Genomic DNA, 23,716 nt, shown 5'->3' with positions numbered 1-23,716 from the left:
ATATGCATTTCTCAAAGGAAGACATACAAATGGCCAACAGACACATGAAAAATGCTCAACATCACTTAGCATTCGGGAAATGCAAATCAAAACCACACTGAGATACCATCTCACTCCAGGTAGGATGGCTAATATCCAAAAGACTGAGAATGATAAATGTGGCAAGGTTGTGGAGAAAAAGGAACCGTTCTACACTGTTGGCGGGACTGGAAAATGGTGCAGCCTTTATGGAAAATGGTTTGCAGGTTCCTCAAACAATTACAGATAGATCTATCATATGACCCAGCTATTCCACTGCTGGGAATACACCCAAAGGAATGGAAATCATCATTTAGAAGGGTTATTTGTATTCCAATGCTTACTGCAGAACTATTCACAATAGCTAAGAGTTGGAACCAGCCCAAATGTCCATCATCAGATGAGTGGATACAGAAAATGTTGTATATCTACACAATGGAATACTAGTCTGCTGTAAAAAAGAATGATATACTACCATTCGCAGCAACATGGATGGACTTAGAAAAAATTACATTAAGTGAAATAAATCAGGCACAGAAAGAGAAATACCACATGTTCTCACTTATTTGTGGGACCTAAAAATAAATAAATAAATACATAAACGGGAGAGGGGCAGAAGACACAACAATCACAATTCCTTGAACTTGTTAAGACAAACGAACAGATACAATGTTGATGGGCAGGACAAGGGAGAGGGAAGGGGGAGGGAGGATTCAGTAAAGGAGCATGAAAATCCACTACACTGTATATTGATAAATGAAAATTTTTTTAAAAAAAATTGAGATTTGAAAAAATAAAATAAAATAAAATAACTAAGGAATCTCTAAGGAAGCCTAAAGACAGCACAAACAAGGACTAGAGGAAATTTTAGCATTTGATACACAGCTATAGCTAAACAGTAAACACAGCCTGACTTCTAGCCAGATAAACATAAAACCTCACACTAAAAGCCAAGCTACCTTAGTTCCTTTTTATCTGATATATCATGTCTGGTTTTTAACAAAAAATTATAAGGCATGCTAAAAGGCAAAAAATACAGTCTGAAGAGACAAGAAAACCATCAGAACCAGACTCAGATATGGCAGAGATTTTGGAATTATCAGACTGGAAATTTGAAATAATTATATGGCTGTCCAGTTAGCTCAGTTAGTTAGAGCAAAACTTTGTAAGACCAAGGTCAAGGGTTTGGATCCCCATACAAGCCAGCAACCAAAAAAAAAAAGAAAAACCCATAAAATCACCCATGATTAATGAGCCAGGAACTGTAATGGAAAAAGTGGATAACATGCAAGAACAGATAAGTAATGCAAGCAGAGAGATGGATCCTCTAAGAAAAAAATCAAAAGAAAATGTTAGAAACCAAAAACACTGTAAAAGAAATGAAGAATGCCTTTAGTGGCCTCATGAGTAGATAGGGAAAAATCAGTGAGCTTGAAGATATGACAATATAAATTTACAAAACTGAATGGGAAAAAAAAAAACACATGAAAATGATAGAACAGAATATCCAAGAACCATGAGACAATTACAAATACATGTAATGGAAATACCAAAAAAAAAAAAAAAAAAAAAGGAGAAGAAATATTTGAAATAATAATGCCTGATAATTTTCCAAAATTAATGACAGACACCAAACCACAAATCTACAAAGTTTACAGAACACGAGGTTGGATAAACACCAAAAAAAGAAAAAAAATTTTTTAAATCTACACTAGAAATATCATATTCAAGTTGCAGAAAATCAAAGAAAAAAATCTGGAAAGAAGCTGAGAGTGGGAGAAGCATACCTATAGTGGAACAAGGATAAGAATTGCATTCTATTCTCTTCATAAACCATATAAGCAAGAAAAGAGTGGAGTGAAATATTCAAAGTTTTGAAAGAATAAAACCACTCATTTACATTTCTATATTAAGTGACATGATTCTTCAAAAATGAAGGAAAAATAAAGAATTTCTCAGACAAAAACTGAGGAAATTTGTTGCCAGCTTCAGAAACAAGGAAAATTATATAGGTCATAAAATCAGATACATATAAAGAAGAGTGTTAGAGATGAAATAAATGAAATCTTTTCCTTATTCTTAATTTATCTAACAAATAACAGTTTGTTCAAAATAATAATAGCAACAATATGTTTGGTGACCATGGCTTATGGGTAAGTGAGATGAATGACAACAATGTTATATGGGATGGGAGGGAGAAACTGGAAATACTCTTTTAAAAAGTCCTGAAGCTACCCATGAAGGAATATATAGTGTTATTTGAAAGTGGACTTGGATTAGTTGTAAATATATATTGCAACTTCTAAGTTGCAATATATATAGTTATATATTATAACTTCTAAAAAAAGAAGTTATAATTGATATAATTGATATGCTAAGACAAGAGAAAAAATGGAATCATTATAAAACAATCAATTAAAACCAGAGAAGGCAGAAAAATAGAGGAAGAGAAAAAAAAGAAACAAGAGCAATGAATAGAAAAGTCACAAGTATGGAATATATTAACCCAACTCTATGAATACTCATTTTAAATTCAAATGGGCTAAAATACACCGATTAAAAGACAGAGACTGTCAGAGGGGGGAAAAAAAAAGCAAACCTAACAACATGTCTACAAGAAACCCAATCTTGCCTCCTGTTACCCTCCCTGTCCTTGTTCCACCACCACTCCCTGCGTACTCCACCTATCCCCCTATTTCCAAACAGATTTTCATATTGTTCTAATGTGTAACAGAACCATCTGAGTCCCCTTTTATCAAAAAGATCTGAACAACAGCAGCACAAAATAGGTGAATACAAGCATGCAAGTGCAGTACCTCAGGCCCAGCACACGTGCATATGGTGGACACGACACATGCACCTCTGACAGACCCAAGCACAGGTATGTGCACACACACACAGGCACACACTTGTGGTGCACCAGATGGACACTCAACACAGACATGACAGAGGAATGGGCTTCTCCTGCTGAAAGCCCTGAAGGAGAAACAGTTTCCCAGTGCTTGGGCCATAAGAGACACTCACAGGGGCCCTGTTTCCTGGGCATGTGACCCCACAAGTTACTAGTGTGGTAACTTTTCTGCCATTCTCAAAGGAGAGGACTTGGGAATTGTGTTAGGTGGGTATGGACAGTTCACTTGAGCCAAACAGACACAGGTGTCCCTTCTCCTGGGAGGAGGGGAGTGTTCCCAGGCCTCTGGGGGTCCAGTCAGGAACCTACAAAGACTGACTTCCAATAGAAACCCTCTCCTAGTGAAGAGTGAGTTCCCCCAAACCCCTGCGCCCACAGGGAGACCTCACAAACTGCCCTGTGCCAGGAGCACCTGGGAAGCAGCCCCCCTGCCAGGGCCCAGGTATGAGTCCATGCTGTTGCCCTGACTGCAAGGCCACAAGGAGCCCCTGCTACACCCAGTGCTGATGTTCTTCTGACCTCTGCTGTGAGGAATGTGATTCTTGGCCAAACAAATTAGTTTCTTTCTTTTTTTTTGTATAAATGGAAACAGTCCAGGAGAAGCTACCACCGTCACTCTGAGTGTGATATGTTCCCCTTGCTTCAGTTTCTTCATCACCCTTTCTGCCTTTTGTCCTGGGGATGGCCCAGCAGATTCTCCTGGTTCTGACCCAGGGGGGTCTGCATCATCCCCTTTTATTTGTATTTTTTAAAAAATGATGGGTTGCATTATATGAAAGGAGAGGTTAGCACTCCCCCTGACAAGGATGGAAGAGGCTCTTGAGCCTGACAACACACATATGGTTAAGGCATTGCCACCTACTTCGTGGCATCTAACCATTGTTTTTCTACTCTGTCACAAAATAGAATGAAATTCTCCCATTTGCATCAACATGGATGAGCCTGGAGAAACTTATGTTGAGTGAAATAAGCAAAGCACAGAGGGATAAATATCACATGTACTCACTCATAAGTGGGAGCTAAGAGAGCAAGAAGGAAGGAAAGACCACAGTGGTGCATTGGACTTGCAGAGGGAGAGAACATACCTTGGGCTACAAAGTGGAGTAGGGAGGATGGGGATAATTGGGTGGGGGACATCGGGTACAAATGCAATTTGTGATAATGAGTATGAATCTGGCCTTCACATCTTAGGCACAAGTGGTGATAATCAGCTTTGTATCTCATGAATATTCATAACCAATAAAAGAAATAATGGGTTGAAAAATGTACTGAGGGAAAAAATATATTTTTTTTATAAATAAAGTGTTTAAAACAAAAATAAACAAACAAGACATATATAGGTCATATAGAGAAAAAAGTACAGTAGTCCCCCTTACGCATGGAAAATACATTCCAAGACCTCCAGTAGATACCTGAAACCACAGATAGTACTGAACCCTACATACTGTTAAATTAACTTTGGCCTAAAGTTCTCTTCAGACACAGTGAACTGTAACATAACTTGATGTGCAAACAGACTGTAACCTACTCTTGTAACAGGTAGCTGAGTCTCAGTCAATTATAGGCAACCAACTGTTCAAATCATGTTCAAATAAGGCAAACGTCCAGCTGCAACCAATGCAGCTGTTTCACCACCTCATTTCAGTTTTCTGTATGTCACTTTTCTTTTTTTGTCTTTAAAATTTACCCAAACACACAGCAGCTGTGGAGTCGCTGTAAACCTATTCTAGTTCTGATGGCTGCTAGATTTGTAAATTGTTCTTTGCTCTCTTAAACTCTGCTAAAATTAATTTGTCTAAAGTTTTTCTTTTTAACAATACACTATTTTTTCCCTATACATATATATCTATGACAAAGTTTGATTCATAAATTAATCAAAGTATGAGGTTAACAACAATTACTAAAAATAAAATAGAACAATTATAACAATATACTGTAATAAAAGTTACGTGAATTTGGTTTCTCTATCTCAAAATATCTCATTGTACTGTATTTATCCTTCTTCTTGTTATGATGTGAGATGATAAAATGACTACATGATGAGATGAAGTGAGGTGAATGACATAGGAATTGTGCCACAGTTTTAGGGAGCTTCTGACGTATCTTTAGAAAGAGGATCATCTGCTTCGTATCCTCAATATTGAGCCATGATGATGTTGACAATTGTATGTCAGGAGCAGACGATGTTGACGGTTGGAGATCGTTGATTGTTGAAGGATTTTTTTGCTAAAACCTTTTGGAAGAACATTGTAATTGGAAGTTGCCTCTTTCTTTTTTAGCTCATCAAAGTGTTCCTGCAGAGGCTGCAATCCTTCAGTGATAATATGGGTGAATTTAAGGCCGTGTTCTATCCTAGGATTGTGTTTCATAATTTTGTCCTTTAATGTCTGTGAAATTCAAAATACCAGCAATTTTGGTAACATGCACATTGCTGATTCTGCTTAAATTTCTTCTTCATCTTCTTCTTCCTCTGTAGATGTCTTAACAAGTTCTTCCAATTCCTCATTTGTTAATACTTCTCAGTGACCTTCAATATATTTTCCCACTTCTTCAACAAGCATGTCATCAAATCCTTCTCTACCAACTTGTCTTGCTGCAGGAATACATTTCCTAACTTCTTCTCCACTGATACCTGTGAAGCTTTTGAAATCATTCATGACTTCACTCCATAAGTTCTTCTAGCAGGCATTTATAGTTTCTGATTTTAATTTATCCATAGCAGCAGCTTTGATGAATGTCACTGTATCAGTAACAGTGAATGATTTCCAGCACTGCATTATGTCCAGATTGGGGTCTGCATCAAATGCTGATCATATATGATCAAATACCAGGTAGGTGTATGTGGCCTTGACAAACCAAATGAAAATCCACAGACGGGAGAAAACAATTTCAAAACTGATATCTGAGAAAGGACTTGTATCCAAAATAGAAAAAGAACTCTTAAAACTCAATAATTAGAAAATTAACAATCCAATTATAAAACAGGCAAAAGATACCTCACCAACAAAGACATACAGATGGTAAATAAGTATATACACTGATGTGGTATGTTATTAATGAATTACAAATTAAAACAGGATACCACTGCATACCTATTAGAATTGCTAAACTCTAAAACAGTGACAACACCAAATGCTGGTGAGGATATGGAACAACAGGAACTCTCATTCATCACTGGTGGGAATACAAAACGGTATCGCACCCCCCAGTGTTATGAACTGGATGTTTGAGTCCCCCTCCCTCCCCTCAAATTCATATATTAAAGTCCTAAGCCTCAGTGTGATGGTATTAGGAGCTGCAGCCTTTGGGAGGTATTTAGGTTTAGATGAGGGTCATAAGCCCCTATGACGGTATTAGTGCTTTTATAAGAAGAGACATCAGAGCTTTCTCTCTCCACCATGTGAGGATACAGCAAGAAGGTGACCGTGTACGAACCAGGAAGAGGGCCCTCACCAAGAACCAAATCTGCTGGCACTTCGATCTTGGACTTTCCAGCCTCTAGAACTGTCTGTTGTTTAACCACCCAGTTTATGGTATTGTGTTATAGCAGCCTAAGCAGTCTAAGACAGCCACTTTGGAAGACAGTTTAGAAGTTTCTTAGAAAGCTAAACATAATCTTACCATATAATCCAGCAATCCACTCCTAGGTACTTACCTAAATGAGTTAAAAACTTATGCCTACAGTAAAACCTACACACAAATATTTGTACTATTGTTACTCACAACTGCCAAAAATTAGAAGCAACCAAGATGTCCTCAACCTGAATGGATGAACAAACTGGTACATCTATTCAATACAATATAATTCAGCAATAAAAAGAAATGAGCTCTCAATGCCACAAAACAACATGTAGAAACCTTATAAAAAGAAGCCAGTCAGAAAAGACCACATAATGTATGATTCTAACTATATAACATTCTGAAACAGGCAAAATTGTGAAGACAAAAAGATTTATGGTTGTTAGGGGTTAAGGGGAGGGGGAAGGGATGAATAGGTGTGGCACAGGGGATTTTTAGGGCAGTGAAACTATTCTGTATAATTATGTCACAGTGGCTACAAGACATTATTCATTTGGCAAAAGCCAGAGAACTGTACAACAAAAGAGTGAACTCTAACACAAATTATGGACTTTCATTGAAAATAATGTATCAATATCAGTTCATCAACTGCAACAAATGTACCACACCAATGCAAATATTAATAGCAGTGGCAATTGGGCCATAGCTGGCAATGGGGAGGGGAATGTATATGGAAACTCTCTGTACTTTCTGTTCAATTTTTCTATAAGCCTAAAACTGCTCTAAGAAATAAAGTCTATTAATTTGAAAAAGTACATGCATTCAAAAATGACTGAAAGAAATACATATAGACACAAACATATATACTCATATTTATATATTTAAGTAATATTTTAATTTTCTTCTTTATGTTTTCTACACTTTGTGAGTTTTTCAGCAATAAGTTTTAATTGCTTTATGTTTAAAATTTTTATTTAAAAATAATTATGCCAAATAGAATGAATAAATTTGGCACCACCAGAACAACAGTATGATCCACATGAAATTAAATCCAGAAAATTCTTATCTCTGACACTGTTGTCCAATTAACACAACCTCTAACCCTTCTTTTTCCTGTCTTATATTAACTAAATATAATGCAACCTCCCCTTGTGGTTGTTTTCTGGAGACAATAAATGAGAAAAGCTCTTTAAAGATTAAAAATTTTAAAAATGATATCCTAGTACTACTGCTTAATTTTATTAAGGATGGGAAAAGATAAGTTTTTTTCCTTCACTAAAGAGAGGGCTAGGCCTGGAGAGGATGCCGTGGAACCTCTAACTAAATAACCAGCAAAGGCCAAACTTACCACAATTTAGAGATACAAAGACAGTATTCTATTAAATCAAGGCCTTTTTAGTCCACCTGTGAGGCTATATGGAGAAATTACTTAAATTAAACAAAGTATGAGTCATAGGTTACCTGAGACTTCTCAGGGAAGAAACTTGTTCTGTCTAAACACATCTAATTTGTTCTTCAATGTAGATGTTTTCAAGTTTATAGGTAAGAATTTTCTAGAAAATTCTGATATAAAGGCTATAATTAGATATAAATAGAAATATAGCTTTTCCAAAGTCCTCTACCTTTCATAGCAAATAGATACATAAAATTTGCCCTCATATATAACAATTTCTTGTTCTTTGCTAATTGATGAAATTTTAAGGCTTAAAAGCAATCAAACCAGTAATCAAGGCCCTCTCCCTACTTATATTTGATGGCATTTTCAGTTTGACAAAAATCAGCATTGTTCAGGGTGTTCCCAACAAAACAAAACAAATCTTAAAATTAAGAACAACATTAATCCTTTATTGAGAATGGCTTTGATGTAATAATAACACATATTCATTAATAGGCCTCAACCATTAACTTAAGCTCACCTAAGTAGCCTGTAGTAGTAGTTCCATTATAAATAATGTGTGCTTGCTTTCATTCCAGCACGACAAAGTACCAAGATTTATTTCACACTGAATTTACTATTTAAAGAAAAAAAGATTCAAGAACAGGTGTTGCAGGCTAGATTTGGGATTGTATAAGTGAGCTTTGTGTTAGGGGATGATAAGAAAGCATTTAAAATTCTAATTGAAGAGTGCTGGGCACCAGAGGCAAACAGCATACAATTGCTTAAAATGCTAAATAAAACTAGCTGCCAAAAAGGACAAGCTCACTGGTGACTACAGCTGTTTACCATCCTGCAACAAAAACACAAAAGCTCTCCATTTCTTGAGGTGTGTTATCCACATGGTGGACTGTGGCCTCTGTTCGTTATTTCTGTAACCTGGGGTTAAGCTACAACAATACTGTACAGAACTATCCAAAGTGAAGAAAAAGTGACTTTTGGAATATTTACCACTTTAAATTATACACAATTACATCTCTTTTAATTAATTCAGGAGAGAACTGACTACATTGTTCTTACTGTTCTATGTAAAAGCCACTGAGAAAGTGAATTTTTCCATTCAGTGCTTCCAGGGAAAATTGTCCAAAATTCTTTTTTGAATTGGGAAGCTGAGTGGAAGATTGAAAAATGCATTGTCTCACACTCCACTGACAAAAGAAACTGTAAAAAGACAAATTTTTTTTAAAAAGTCGGAGCTTTTACCTTCCTATTTCTGTCTGGTAGTCACTAACCTAAATATACAGAGAGGAAGGAAAGAAGAAAGAGCAATGGCCTTTAAAAGTTCACAAATTTAGCACTCTCTTTCTGTAGGTTTCTCTTACCCGTAGTCCTTAATACCAAACAGCATTTGATTAATTTAATTGAGCTAGTTAAACGTAAAACTGGATAAAAGCATGCTATGTTTTACTAAAGAAGCAATGGCTTTAAAATGCTAGTTTGCCCTTGACAACATATAACACCATGAAAACGTAGCTTTGTGGAACCATTTCCTTCCCTGTTATTTTAAAGAATGACATGGCGAGATAGAGGGTTCAGATTATTTTTTAGCCACAACTCAAGGCTACATTCAAGCCTTCTCAGAATGATTCTTTTCTTCTCTTTTTCTTTAATCATCTCAGCACATTCTAAAGACCTACAAGCAATTCATTTCAATGAGAGAGAACCGCGAGGCAGTCTTTGAGAAATGATACGGCAAATGCATTAATCTACAGACTTTTTTTTTTACGTACCTATGTAAGAATTAGCCTAAGTGATTAATTTTCAGGAATAGCTTAGCAAGGGGTGTTTAACTGGCTCAACCGTAAAGTTGTTTAACTGGCTCATCCCGAAAATTGTTTAACTGGCTCAACCCATTCCCAGAGGGTCCCTGAACCGGCAGAGCTTAGAAGCTGCACCTAACTCTTGAGAAATGACTTCTCACGATGGTGGGTTAGTCACTAGCCTTTTATTCTCTTCATTTCCTGGTTCTTCTCCCTTCCCAGAGCTTTGGTAGGCCTTTTTGCCGGCTTCTTCTGAGCCATCAGACAAAGGTATTCCTTACAAAAGGATAAATCTTAGGCGATGTCCAGGAAGACTGCGCATTCCGTAGTACTCAACCAATGAGAAACTGGGGGAGGGACTTGCGCACCAGAGAATAAATTGCTTGCTGTAATGGTTTCATGTGTGCCTGCCCATCACACACCAGATCTTGCCAGACAGTTATTAAAGTCTTGCTTCATTGTACCTTGTGTCTGTGTCCATTCTTTGGCATCAGACGAGTGAGGGTATTTCTCACACCTGTGTCTACTCCGTTTTTTACTAAATTACAGATAATTCCACTACTAAAATAGAGAGGAATAGGTACTAATAAATATTTAAGGACATATGACTGTTGTTATAGCAAAATATGTATTAGTCTTTTTGTCAAACAATTGAAAATATCATCAAATATACATTTTAATATGAAATCAATGCCAGCAAAATTAACTGCACCAATATAGAATACAGAAACCAAATTTGCAATTTATCACTAATGTACATTCTTTTCAGGCTAAGAAATATGTTCAATGAGATTTCATTTAATCAAATGAGAAACATTTAATTTAAATTTTATATCCATAGCAAAACAGGAAACAGTGACTTGGTGATATACACATTAATTAGTTCAATGATTACATATTAATATTACTGATATTCAAAAAAAGAAATAGCTTAAAGCTATTATCAGATGTTTTAAAAAGTTGTAAATATAGATATAACATTGATTATTCCTATAATGAATGCCAGTCTGTGCAAACTACAAAATTGGGGACTCTTTATGCCTCCCCTGCCTTTCAATCAATATGGAGTAATTTATCCTTTTCTCTCTTTGAGAATAAAATCCCTCAATATCTAAACATTTGATTAATTATTTAACTGTCATGTTCTAAATTATGTTAGTGAAAAAGGCATTCCCAATATAGTTTAATATTTTCCTGAGTGCTTAACTTAGAAAGTACAAATCTTTCATGGTACATTCTTTATATCTTTGGCACTGTTAACAACAAAGTAATCTACAAAAAGTAATAATCAGGCCAATCCTGTGTCATTTCCTCAATTCAATTAAAAAACTTCCTAACAAGCAATTCTATATCAACTTGACTACTTTTGTCAATTTTCTTCACAAGCATGGTTGCATTTTTTTCCCAAATTGATGCAAATATGTTATAAAATTACATGCTGATTCCTATAAATAAGAAACCTATTGCAAAAATTGCAATTACTGTGAGCATAAATACTGGTTTTCACCTTCGCCTATCCAATGATAGTTAAGAATAAATACAAAATGCAAGGTTTATTTAACTAAAGCACTATCATTTTCATAATTGTACAGCTTAAAAAATACTTGCACCTAAGCACCCTCCATCAGATTTGTTTTTGATTCACTTGAAAAATGCAACATAACTAGCTATCAGAACCAATATTTAAATCATATTTACTAAAGGTTAAATTGAGAAGCAGATGGTTTAATGCTCTCTTCTACATAATTGTGAGCAATTCAGAGGCAGAAGAAGAAATAATGCCCATGAATTCAGATATTTTGGCACCTACTCTAAGCAAAATGTGATGGGCACACAAGCATTTTTATCATCATCTGTCAAGCACTCCAAGAGTGCAGAATTCTATACCTAAGATTTCTGATCATTTTACAACTTTTCAAAACCAGTTTGAATGCCATTTCCTCTAACTTTTCTGGCTGGAATGACTACACTCCCTAATCCCTTAAGGTTCTTGTTTACATCTTTATAACATCATTAACCACATTTTGCCTCATGAGATAGACCTTTTTAAATGTTTGTGTTTATTTCCTATTTAGACTGGGAGCTTGTTGAGTACATGGACTCTGTCTTTAATCGTCTATACTGATGTTAGCAAGCTTTTTTTGTAAAGGGCCAGATAGTAAATATTTTATGCTTTGCAGGCCACATACATCTCTGTTGCATATTCTTTTCCTTCTTTTTTTAAACAACCCTTTAAAAATGTAGCAGTCCTTACAAAATCTAGGCTATGGGGCTATAGTTTGCTCATCCCTGAGCACAATGTTTAAAGGTCAGGTTTGATGCCAGACTGGGTTTCTGGATCTTAGTAGTTATATTATCTCTGGCAAGTTACTCACCTATATACAACATGGATAATATAGGTTTACTGTAAATAATACATGAGATAATATATGCCAAGTTCTTAGCACTGTTACACAGTAAAGTTCATTAAATGTTAGTTATTGCTCTCTCTCTCTCTCTTTCTCTCTTTCTCTCTCTCTCTCTCTCTCTCTCTATATATATATATGTAATTTTCATAGTGCCTGAACAAAGCAGAATTCAATAAATGCTTACTGAATTGAAGATGTTCACAGAGGCCCTCACATACACACATACAACTGAGATTCTGTATAAGAAAATGTCTTATGTAATCCATAAAGTACTTTTAAACACACAAGTACTTTTTAACTTAGTTATTTTCAGTTTTACTATAAACATTAGTGATAAAAATCTGAAAACTGCCTTTTAATATTAGCATTATTTTAATCAATACAAATATGTGAAGGTAAAGTTCCATTATAATAAAGCTTATAAGACACTAAAAGGGTTAATTCTAGTGGAATTTTGTTACGAACAACCATAAAATCATCATATTTTTAAAACATTTTTCAATCATTTCCATGCCTACTACCTCATTTGCTCCTCACCAGAAATCTGTGAATCACATAGATTAGGCTATGTTTTCTTTATTTGATAGATTTGGAAACAGAGATTAAAATTTTTCAAGGACCATTCTGCTTATCATAGGCAACTTAATTAAAAGAAAAAGAAAACAAACAAACCTGAGTAACAACTATAGACAAGTGCTATCAGGCAACAAGAAGACAAAAATAAATAGGGCAAGTTTCTCAAAGAACTCACAATATGGTCAAAAAGATATGTAAACAAACTAAGTATAGTATATAAGTGAAAACATGGGGTCAATTGGAAGGAAATATTACAAGGGAAATTATAATAAAAGATAAACAGGATTTCCTAGGATGAAGTAGAGGAAAGATAATCTACAAAACGAAATTATATGTTCCCAGTATAGGAGTAAAAGTGCACAGAAATTTCAAGGAATAAATTTGCAAGTGGATAAGTGGGATATGGAGCACAGGGCACATTACAAGAAGTGGGCAGTATATGTGAAGGGGCTTATTTCCTATATTCTTAGTAACGAGTCCCTAGACACTGAGTAGTAAAAGACTTTAAGAAAAGAGACAAAATAATACTTGGTTTTGGAAATATTCTAATGGCAATATGGAAGATGGATTAAAGGGAGATAGATTCTGAAAACAGAGGGGATGTTGAAATAATTTTCCCATAGAGGGATTAGGCATACATGGAAAAGTTAAAGAAATGTATACTTTACTATGACCTAGCAATACTACTTCTAGGCATATGCACAAGCTTTCCAATCGACATGCTACAAAATATTTGTTGGCTGATAAAAATTTAAGGTGTAAGGATTGACATATAGAGAGCAGATGAACAGAAGGGAGAAACCAGAACTAGACCCACACATTGTTGAATGATTTTTGACAAAGGTACCAATACAATTCAATAGGAAAAGGAAAGTTTTTCAACACACAAGGCTGTAACAACTGGATAAAAATATGGAAAACTCAACCCTTATCTTACACTATGCACAAAAATTAATAATAGAGGGATCATAGACATAAAAGTAAAAGCTAAAATTATAAAGCTTCTCAAAGAAACATAAAACATAAAAGAATATTCTCAAAGAAAACACAAAAGAATATTTTTGGGGACATGGATCTTCTTTCTGCTCCTGGTCCTCAGGCCTTCAGACTAGGACTAGAATCTACACCATTAGCTCTCTAGTTCTCAGGCCTTTAAACTACATCACAGGATTTCCTGGGTCTCCAGCTTGCAGACAGCAGATCATGGGAATTCTCAGTCTCCATAATCATGTGAGTGAATATCTTATAAGAAATCTCTTTCTAGATATATATATAGATACAGATTGATATACATACATAGATAGATAGGTATACATACATAGATATGTATATCTATCTGTATCTCTCTCTATATATATACCTATATATATCCTATATATACTTATCTATCTGTTTCTATCTATCTACATATATATCCTATTCGTTCTGTTTCTCTGGAGAACCCTAATATAGTGGGCCATATGGTCTCTACTGCAACTATTCAACTCTGCCACTGTAGTGTGGAAAGCAGCTGTAGACAATATGTTAACAAATGGGCATGGATATGTTCTAATAACACTCTATTTACAAAAGCAGGCGGGGGGCTGAGTTTGGTCTAAGGACCATAGTTTGCGAAACCCCTTTATAGAGCATTAGATTTTATATATAACACACTGTCATAGATATCTCTATAGCTTTCCCCCTGCCTCCCAACTCAACAGACATTTTATTGGGCATTTTGCTTCTTCTAGGGACTCTAGTAGGTGCTGGGGATACAGTGAAAATCAAAGGTAATCAAAGTAACACAATGAATATTTGGTAACTAAATGAAGTCACAACTAGTGAGGCTTTAGGAAATCAACTATAGCTCATATAGACATTTATTATATCTCATAATCCTTCAGAAACAGTGGATTCATAACTACCCCTACAGCAATGTGCAGCATGTGAATGGAGTACATTGAAAAAGAGAAACTAGATTATCCTATTACGTAAAGAGTAATTAATTTATACAGTGTGAGTAAATATTTTTTATTTTTATTTATTTATTTATTTATTTTTAACTTTTTACTATGAAAAATTTAGTATATATTCAATAAATCTGGCTACAACAATCAACAACTCATGACCAGTCATCTTACTTGTACCCTTCACGCTTTTTGCCTTCCCCCAGATTATATTGAGTAAATCCCAGTATTATAGCATCATCTGTAAATATTTCAGTATGTCTCTAAAAGATAAGAACTCTTTTATGAAAGACATAACTGCAGTATATGACCACATTTTAAAAATTAATAATTCCTTAATATAATCAAATATTAAACATGTTTAAATTTCTCCAATTCTCTCCCGCTCCTTCTTTCTTTCTTACAATTGATTTGTTTACATCAGGATCCAAACAAGTTCTGCTTGTTGCATTGGTTGCTATGTCAGCTGTCTCTTCAGTTTCTTTTAATCTATAGGTTCCCCCTTCATCAAATTTTCCCCCTTTACCCCAGAAATACTCTCAAGGTCTGGATTTATGGGCTCCTTCCCAGTAGTGTCATTTAACATGTTCCACTGTCCCCTGCATTTCCTGATGATTGGTTGCTGGATCCTGTGGCTTCATCTCACTCAGTTTAGATGTGGCTTCAGAGGTATATGTTCTTACTGCAGGAGGCCAATTATGTCTGATCATCTCTCTGTGACATTAGAAGACATTGATGAACAATTGCTAGATCCATTATTTCAATAGGGGGTTGCAAAATACCATATTCTAATTATTGTATTTCCTCTTTATTTACTAGCTTGGATACTTCAATAGAAAGAAATGTTCCCTCCTCAGCTATTTATGGTTACCCCAAGGAACAATTCATATAGGAAAGACAGGATAAATACTTGACTCTTCCCTTTTAGTTAGTAGTTTAGAAAGAATTGTTTCCCTATCATCTTCCAGAGACTGAGAGTTTGTTTGCTTTTGTTTCATTGTCATTATGTTTTTTTGTGTTGGCAAGATTTAGTTTCTTTCTCTTTCTCATCTGCATTTTTGTTCTACCAGTGGGTTTTGTTCTTTCTTGTGTATTCATGGTAGTGATTATTGGTTTTCAAATTCCAGATGCAGGACTCCCTTGAGGATTTCTTTCAGGGTTGGTCATGTGGTGGTGAACTCCCACAGTTTTTGTTTGTCTGGGAAATACACTATTTCTCCTTCATTTCTGAAGAACAGCCTTGCTGGGTATAGTATTCTTGGCTGACAGTTTTTTTTCTTTTAGTATTTTGAATATATCATCCCATTTTCTTCCAGACTGTAGAGTTTCTGTCGAGAAGTCTGCTGTTAGTCTGATGGGGGTTCCCTTATAGGTGACTTGACACTTTTCTTTCACTGCTTTTCAGATTCTTTCTTTGTCTTTGAGCTTCGCCAGTTTGACTATAATGTGTCTTGGAGAGGATCTTTTTGGGTTGAACCTGTTGGGGATCTTTAAGCCTCCTGGATCTGAAGGTCCATGTCTCCCTCTATAACTGGGAAGTATTCTGTTACTATTTTGCTGAATAGTTTTTTCATGCCTTTTCCTTTCTCCTCTCTTTCTGGAACACCTGTGATTTGAATGTTTGTGCACTTAAGGTTGTTTGCTAGCTCTCTTAGATTTTCTTCACTTTTTAAAATTCTTTTTTCCTTTTCCTTTTTTTTTGTTTACCTGGGTTATTTCAAAAAGACTATCTTCAAGATCAGAAATTCTTTCTTCTGCCCATTCTAGCCTGCTGCTTAAGCTCTCAGTCATGTTTTTTATTTCATTGAGTGAATCTTTCAGTTCCATGGGTTCTGCTACATTCTTTTTTTAGGTATTAATCTTTTTGTAAATTTTTTCTTCATATCCTGGATTTTTTTTTTCTTGTTTCATTATGTTGTCTATCTTATTCTTTGCATATCTCAGTGAGTTTCCTTAAGACTGTTGCTCAGAATTCCTTTTCAGTCATTTCAAGAGTTTCCTGCTGTATAGGGTCTGGTATTTGAGAATGACTGTATTCTTTTGGTGGTGTCATATTTTTCTGGACTTCTGTATATTTAGTATCTCTATGTTGTTGTCTAGTCATCTGGTAGGGCAGTTGCTTCTTCTATTACTCTGGAGTTGGCTTTGAGGAGAGAGACTATTTCTACTTTTTCTGGTCTCTTCTGGTGACTCTCCTTGTGTAAATGCAGTCGAGTGTCTACGAGCCACTTCTGCGGCAACTGTGGCTGTGGCAGTGACTGTGGTGGGCCATGCACATGGAAGTGGTGTTTCTGGCATGCTCTTTGCTGGCTTCCAGATGGTGGGGGCATCCCTTGCTTCTGCATGTTCCTTGCCTGCTTTCTCTCTGTAGCTTTACCATATACCACACCCCCCGGGTGATAATATAGGCAGTAAAAATATCTTTTACATATGACATGAAGTGAAAAAGTTTGGTAGGCACTGCCCTAAAGAAACTAACATGTATACACAAGGAGACATGCACAAAGATATTTGTTACATAACTGTTTACGATGCCAAAAATTAGAAATAATCAAATGTCTATCAATAAAGTAATACATAAACCATGACACAGATGTACAGAAAAAAATAGTTGAATAAGCTTAACTTTCCACTCATTACATAATACAAATGGTTACCTCTAAGATGGTCATTCATGGCAGACCATAAATAAAGACAATGCACTACTTTTAAAAAGTAGATGTCATATTCTTAATTCAATCTAGATATTAAAGGGTAGACATTACCAAAAGAGGCTGATAGGTTGTTCTTTACATTCTAAAATCTCAATTTGGGTGGCTCCATGATTGGTATTAGATATAATCTAGAAAAAAGGAAAACAGAGTACAATGCCCACTTTTGCCAATATTCTGTTTTTGGATATTCTAAACTGCATGGAGTAAGATTTTCCAGAGGTAGCAACAGAAGCAGCTACTTAATCAACCTACTCCACAACTCCTACACTTATTCTCAGTGGACACAGCAACATAGGCATTGGCAGCAAAGAAAGGAAAATACTGGTGATTTACTCTTTTATCAAATGCTTTTTTCATCATGCCTTAGAATCCTATTGGAGTGTTCTAGGCTAATTCATTCTTAGACACAACCTAGATACAGTATATTCTCCCAGAATAATAATAGCTTGAAGTGTAATATTCAATGCCCAAAAATTAGAGAGGAAAGAACCACACTACAGTGCTTCAATACTGCTTTTGGTTGCTTACATAATCTCTGCTGCTCTGGTACCTCCATCTGTTCAATAGGTACCAGAGGAATGGTTTCTCAGTTAAAGGCCCTCACTTTTATGTATTTCTAATATTTACATTCTTAGGATTTGCCTAATTCCATTGTTAGTGTTTAGAAAAAACTTTTTCACTAAAACTTCTCTCCACTTTTAGGTAAACGTTACTTGGAAATTAACACCTTGGGTACATTCAGATTCCTAAGCATCAGCCTTGACCCAGCTGCCACAGAGTAGGACCTTCACAGGAGTCTATTTTTATTTCTCTTAGTATTACATACATATTAGAGCTCCAAGAGAACAGGGTTTATTCCAAGTCTCCACACACCCACAAACCATCATCCTATCACCTTGGAGAGACTAACAGGAAGAAGACTAACTGAAGACTGCTTTGTAAGGAAGCTTTTCTGATTGGGGTCAATGATGGCTCTAGCTAAGATGGCAACTCTGTCCCAGAAACTAAAGGAAATTGGTCAAGCTTCTTAACAGGAGCATATTTCTGGTGCCTAATCAGTCTAGACACTGGGAGTTTACTGGGTAATCTAAATAAAACCCAAGAGAAGTGGAAAATAATCCTCATGTGTGTTAGGGAGCTGGGGAGTCAAAGCTGGCTCTCCTTAGGAGAACAAGCAAAGGCAATGGTCACCTTCATCTTCATTTTGTTCCTCTACCATAATTTACTTCCTTTCTTTTCATTACATTTCTGAATGAGTTTCACAAAAAGTCATCAAGTAGTTCTAAGTTTCATTAATGTTGCCTGTCAAAGTTTCTCAAAAGAAGCCCTGCTGAAATCCCATGACCCAATTATGCTATTGTTGTTATTCTGCTTTGTTCCCAAAACACTATAATGGTAATAACAACATATGGGTATTTTAGAATATATAAAGCACCGTCAAATACGTTACCACTTTGAATCCTTGTAACAACCCTGTAAGGTACATAGAACAGGGATGTCAAGGGACACTGCCCAAAGGCACACAGCTAATAACTTCTTGACTCCAAATCAATGACATTGATCTGTCTTGGTAGATGATGCCCTACCTCATTCTTTAAAGAGAATGGTTCTCTTTATGGTTCCAGTGAAGTATCTGATTCCTTCAGTCAGAAACAGTTTCTCTATCCTCTGGTGACCCACAGGACTTTACATTTCTCTTTTGACACTTAACATATCCTATCTTTTTTACATTTACAGATGTATGGGTCTTGACATACTTTTTTCCCCCCTATCATTTACTAGTGTAGGCAACTGGGCAGAGACTGGGTCCTATTTATATTTATATCTCCCATAGCATCTAGAAACACTCAAATTTTCACTGAAGGAACAGTGCACTTTCCTGTTTACGGTAGTGATCTATTTTTAAAAGAAACTTGATAATTTAAAAAAAATTATAAATATAAATGTGCCCATTATTTATACCTATATTTGTTAGCAGTTGTATTTTTTTAAAAGTAAAGTTGGACACCAAAATTTTGAACAAGAATTATAACTCAAATTGTAACAGTATATCTTTTGGGAAAAGCTGTTTGACTTATAGAAGTACTATTTGCAACTTCTTGCTTCCAGGGAATACAATCTGCGTTAAATTTAAAGGCTACTTGTATTAGTAGATTAAACTTTAATTTAATCAAAAGAAGCATCTCTCTCAGAAGAGGTGGAGGACTCAATTATAATCCTTTTCAATACTGCCGAAGTACCACCTAGGGATGTTTACAATTCTGTAATCTGCTTTTTACCTTCTGCTAAAGGCAATAAAAAATCCATGAGGGGGAAAGTCTATTATTTAAATAATATACATATATATATCTATTTGTTTCTAATGTGACCTAATGTATAGACCACTACAGAGCTTTATTATCAAGCAACATCTTTTTCAAGAGAGAAAAAAATATGTATAATTCCACTAAAGATCACGAACTATTATTATTTTCTATTCTGTGAAATTAGCTTATAATTTATATAAAACTGAGGGAGAGAGATAAAGGAATTATAGATTTACATCATACCCAGAGCCCTGGCATACAAAACTAAACAAAAAGAGTAAGATGTATTCTTAACTTTCCTTAGCATTTCAAAAATTATCCTGTTTGTAGAACCACTCTAAATTTTAATATGATCTACATGCTTTAAACAAATAAGACTCTTTTATCAAAACACTACTGAAAGATTGCATTCTTCTTTTATATACTTTGATGTTTGAATCGAAAGTCAAATGTGACTGAGCCTCAAAGACTCACATAGGTGTGTCTAAGGGAAACAGAAAAATCTAAACATTTAAAAAGGAAAGGGAGGATGAAAGAGAGGAAGGGAGGGAGGGAGTGATGGAGGAGCAAAGGAAGGTAAGAGGGAAGGAAGCATGGAAGAGGGGATCAAGAGACTATTAGCTCATTCTAGAAAAGAGAATCTTTTCTTTGTGAAGGGAATTCTTTACACAGCTCCACTAGAATGTTTAAAACAAGATTTGATTTATAATAATTTAATTTATATCAAATCTCTAAGGAATACACTTACAAAATGTATATCAGTATTTACAAAAACACTGATAATTTCTGAGACAGTTATTAAAGCTATGTGGCCCAGACATTCCATAGGAAATAAGAGCACCTGGATTCTATTTCTAGCTCTAGCAACCTTGGATACGTTCTAAATAGATTTTAGGATTTTTTTCAAAAGTTTTCTGATGACATTGTTCCCAATCCACAGCGACTTTGGTGCTAATTATGCGCTGCTTCTTCCTAAATCACCTCTTTTTATCTTCGAACTCATTCTGCCAGAACCTTGTCTAAAAAGGGCAGAATATATTGCTAAAAAGATTAATTCCTAGCAATAGACTATTTTTTAAAAAAACAAAATCTACAATTTAATAAAAGTGCCTCACAGCTTGAAAGGTAATGTTTTGAGATTTAGACTGGGATGTGGGAGAGGAAGGTTTTATTTGTTTCTTTTATTGCATTTAATGTGCTCTGGTCAAGTGCTTGGCACTGTGTATATAACCCAGATGACAGAGGCCCTGCTGCCATTTGAAGTCTCCTTCAGGATAAGATAAACAGCTAAAAAAAACTCAGATATAAAATGGTGCTTTGTTAAGTTTTTCACCAAAATGAATCTAATAGCAGAGGAGGGTAAACTCTTACTACTGAGATTATGAAGTCTGGCCTAAATCAAAGGGCTGAAGTTGATATTTTATCAAATCTTCACTATACACCTTTATACATCCTGTTTGTTTTATTATTTGAAAATGATGTAGCTTGCCTATCAGCAAATAAAATTGATAGTCCAAAAAAATACCACCTTTATCCCTGTAGTTTGCAAATCTCTGATTCATTTTACCCAAGTTTACTCATAACTCAATTTGAGAAGCCCTGTAGGATAGATATGGAAATAAACATCTATGATTGTGTGCAAGAATGTACACTCACAAGGGGCAAAGCTATACTGTGGACAGAGCTTCTCTATTCACATATTTTGTAACTATAAATGAGACAACACAGATTTCTTTCACCCAGTTTGGGTAAGTGCCGTGAGCCATCGTGCTATAGGGAATGGCATGGGAGCCTGAGGAGTGATACCCCTTGTTCTGCAGGCTACAAGGGGGTCCCATGTGTGTGGCACGGCTCTGTGGAATTTCTTGGTTGTTCCCTTCTGGTTGCTTGACAAGGCTTCCCAGAATTAAACAGCCTAACCTTTTGGCTTAGTATGGCTTTGGGAAATTACCTGGAGTTTCTCAAAGGACATGTTAAAATACATCACAATTAACTGGTTTATTTAAAGGGCATCGTCAGTACTAAAGGTGTTTTTGATGCATGTTCCCAGTATGGGTTGGTTCGATTTAATTTTGTTGTTGATCTTTCTTGTTTGTGATGTGTGCATGGACCCATTGTGGCTGTGGTCATTCTCTTGTATGTGTGGAATGAAGTTATTATGTTGGATTTCTATCCACATCCCCCATGGAGGTGGTGGGTCCAAGTGCAGTGGTGTTTACAATTATTTGATCATTAACCAGTTACAGATTTCTTTGTTCCCTCTCCACTCCCACTGCTTCACTTGACTCACCAAGAACATGTCATTCCATAGTAATAATAAGAATGACGCAGCGTATTTTAACAAACTTAAGAAGGGTCATTTAACTTTTCACTTTGTCCCCTGTGCTGTTCCCAGAGTCTCATGGCAGGGAGATGAGAAGTTTTGTTATAAAGATGAATAAGTTAGATAGTAGAAAAACATAAATTTTGATATTAATATGTTTTGTTTAAATCAGTTTGTAACATAAAATTTGTATCAATAACAAAATTTAATAGAGATTTACAGTTAAGTTTTATGATAAAAAATCATGTTATAAATATTGTGATTTTGATTATAAATTAAAATGATTACACAGAGTATAAACAATTGTCAAACATAACTAATCAATGTTATTAAAATCAAGTATAGTAAGTATAAGTAAGATTTAAAAAGGGTTAAATTGTAAGCTAAGAAGGTTAAGAATTATAGTTCAAACTAAAAGTCTGACGCTCTTTAAAGCCAAACATGCTGCTATTGTATAGTTTTCTGGCCACAAGCCACAAGCTTTGGGGTGAACTATTGATGCATGAGTAGATTTTTTTATCCCGGCATGAGTGCTTTGGAATATTCTGATTTTTCTTTTTTCATAGAGATGAAATAAAAAAAGTTTTGATTAAAAGATAAATCATAATGTAAAATGTTAAGTAAAAAATATAAATAAAGCAAGATTCTTGTGGTTGTTGTCCACACTTGCACTAGACACTTGTGGTCCGCCTCTTTCTTTTTTCCTCATCCTATCCACACCATCTATTCAGGTCCAATGAATCCTGCGGAGCTGGTCTCCAGCAGATAAGTAAATATATAGTAAATTGCCATCTACCTAAAAATACACTTAAACCAGGCACCTCTAAGGCATCAAACTTCATCATATTTATAAACACTATTTCTCACTAGTCATTATTTTCATTCACAAAGAAAGTTTTCCAATTAGATTTGTCATATTCAGTAATTCAGTTAAATTAATTATATATTTACTAAGACAGTGGGAAAAATGCAAGAGAAGGAAAGGCAAAACAACTAAAGTAGTTTAACTATTAATCTGAATAAATTTTCAATTTTTATAAGGGAAAAAACAGTGAAGAATTGAGTTTAAATGGTTGGGGTTTGCTATCACTAAATCTATTCAAGGGTATTTATGTCACCTAGAAAAGCATTTTGGAAGCTAGTCATCATACATAGCCTAAAACAGTCAATATACTTCAAAAAACAAATCAATAATTGTTGAAAGATACTTTAAACTATTAACATGAAGGCACAATTCCCATTTTGAATTATAAGGAATTTATGTGGAAGAATCAGACATACTTATAAAGTTAGTTCAGGTTTAGGAAACATCTGTGGTACAAAAAAAATTGATCATTTTATCAGCAATTTTAGAACATACAAGTATTTGGAGTAGACATGATATCTGCAGGTGGGAAAGAGTTTGAATATTTTTAACTAAAAGGATAATCTTTAATATTTTCCTTCACTTAACCAAATTACTTATTACAAAGGATATGGTTTCATACACAAACATAAAATAATGCAGGAGAAAAATAGAAGTCAACCTACAACAAGATATGATGTAGCTATTGAAATGACTAGATGTGCATACTCATTCCTGTACTGGTGACAGATTTGAACAGGAATCACTAAATGCCACCTGCAGGCACATCATGTCAAGTGTGTATGAACAATAATAATTTTATGGCAGTGGAGCCAAGGGAAATATCCTGAGATTCTTTGTACAAGTCAGAACAATAACATATGTAGTTGATTTACAGCTAACTAAAGGATTAATGTCAAAGAGGTTATTAGAATTTGCTCTTTCCTTTAATTCTT

General features: G+C 35.1%; 1 protein-coding gene and 1 non-coding gene across 5 annotated transcripts in view; one reads left to right on the top strand and one right to left on the bottom strand.

Moving 5' to 3' along the window:
• Positions 1-23,716, bottom strand: part of FUT8 (fucosyltransferase 8) — a 332,924-nt gene that overhangs the window by 42,439 nt on the left and 266,769 nt on the right. The window lies entirely within an intron of this gene.
• LOC134374458 (U6atac minor spliceosomal RNA) lies at positions 3,695-3,817 on the top strand. Its single transcript, XR_010023302.1, has one exon. It is a non-coding gene; the product is annotated as a U6atac minor spliceosomal RNA (small nuclear RNA).

This window comes from Cynocephalus volans, chromosome 3 (assembly GCF_027409185.1).
Source record: "Cynocephalus volans isolate mCynVol1 chromosome 3, mCynVol1.pri, whole genome shotgun sequence".
Taxonomy (NCBI): domain Eukaryota; kingdom Metazoa; phylum Chordata; class Mammalia; order Dermoptera; family Cynocephalidae; genus Cynocephalus; species Cynocephalus volans.
Note: the sequence above shows the minus strand (reverse complement) of the source record. Positions and strands in the feature narration are given on the sequence as shown.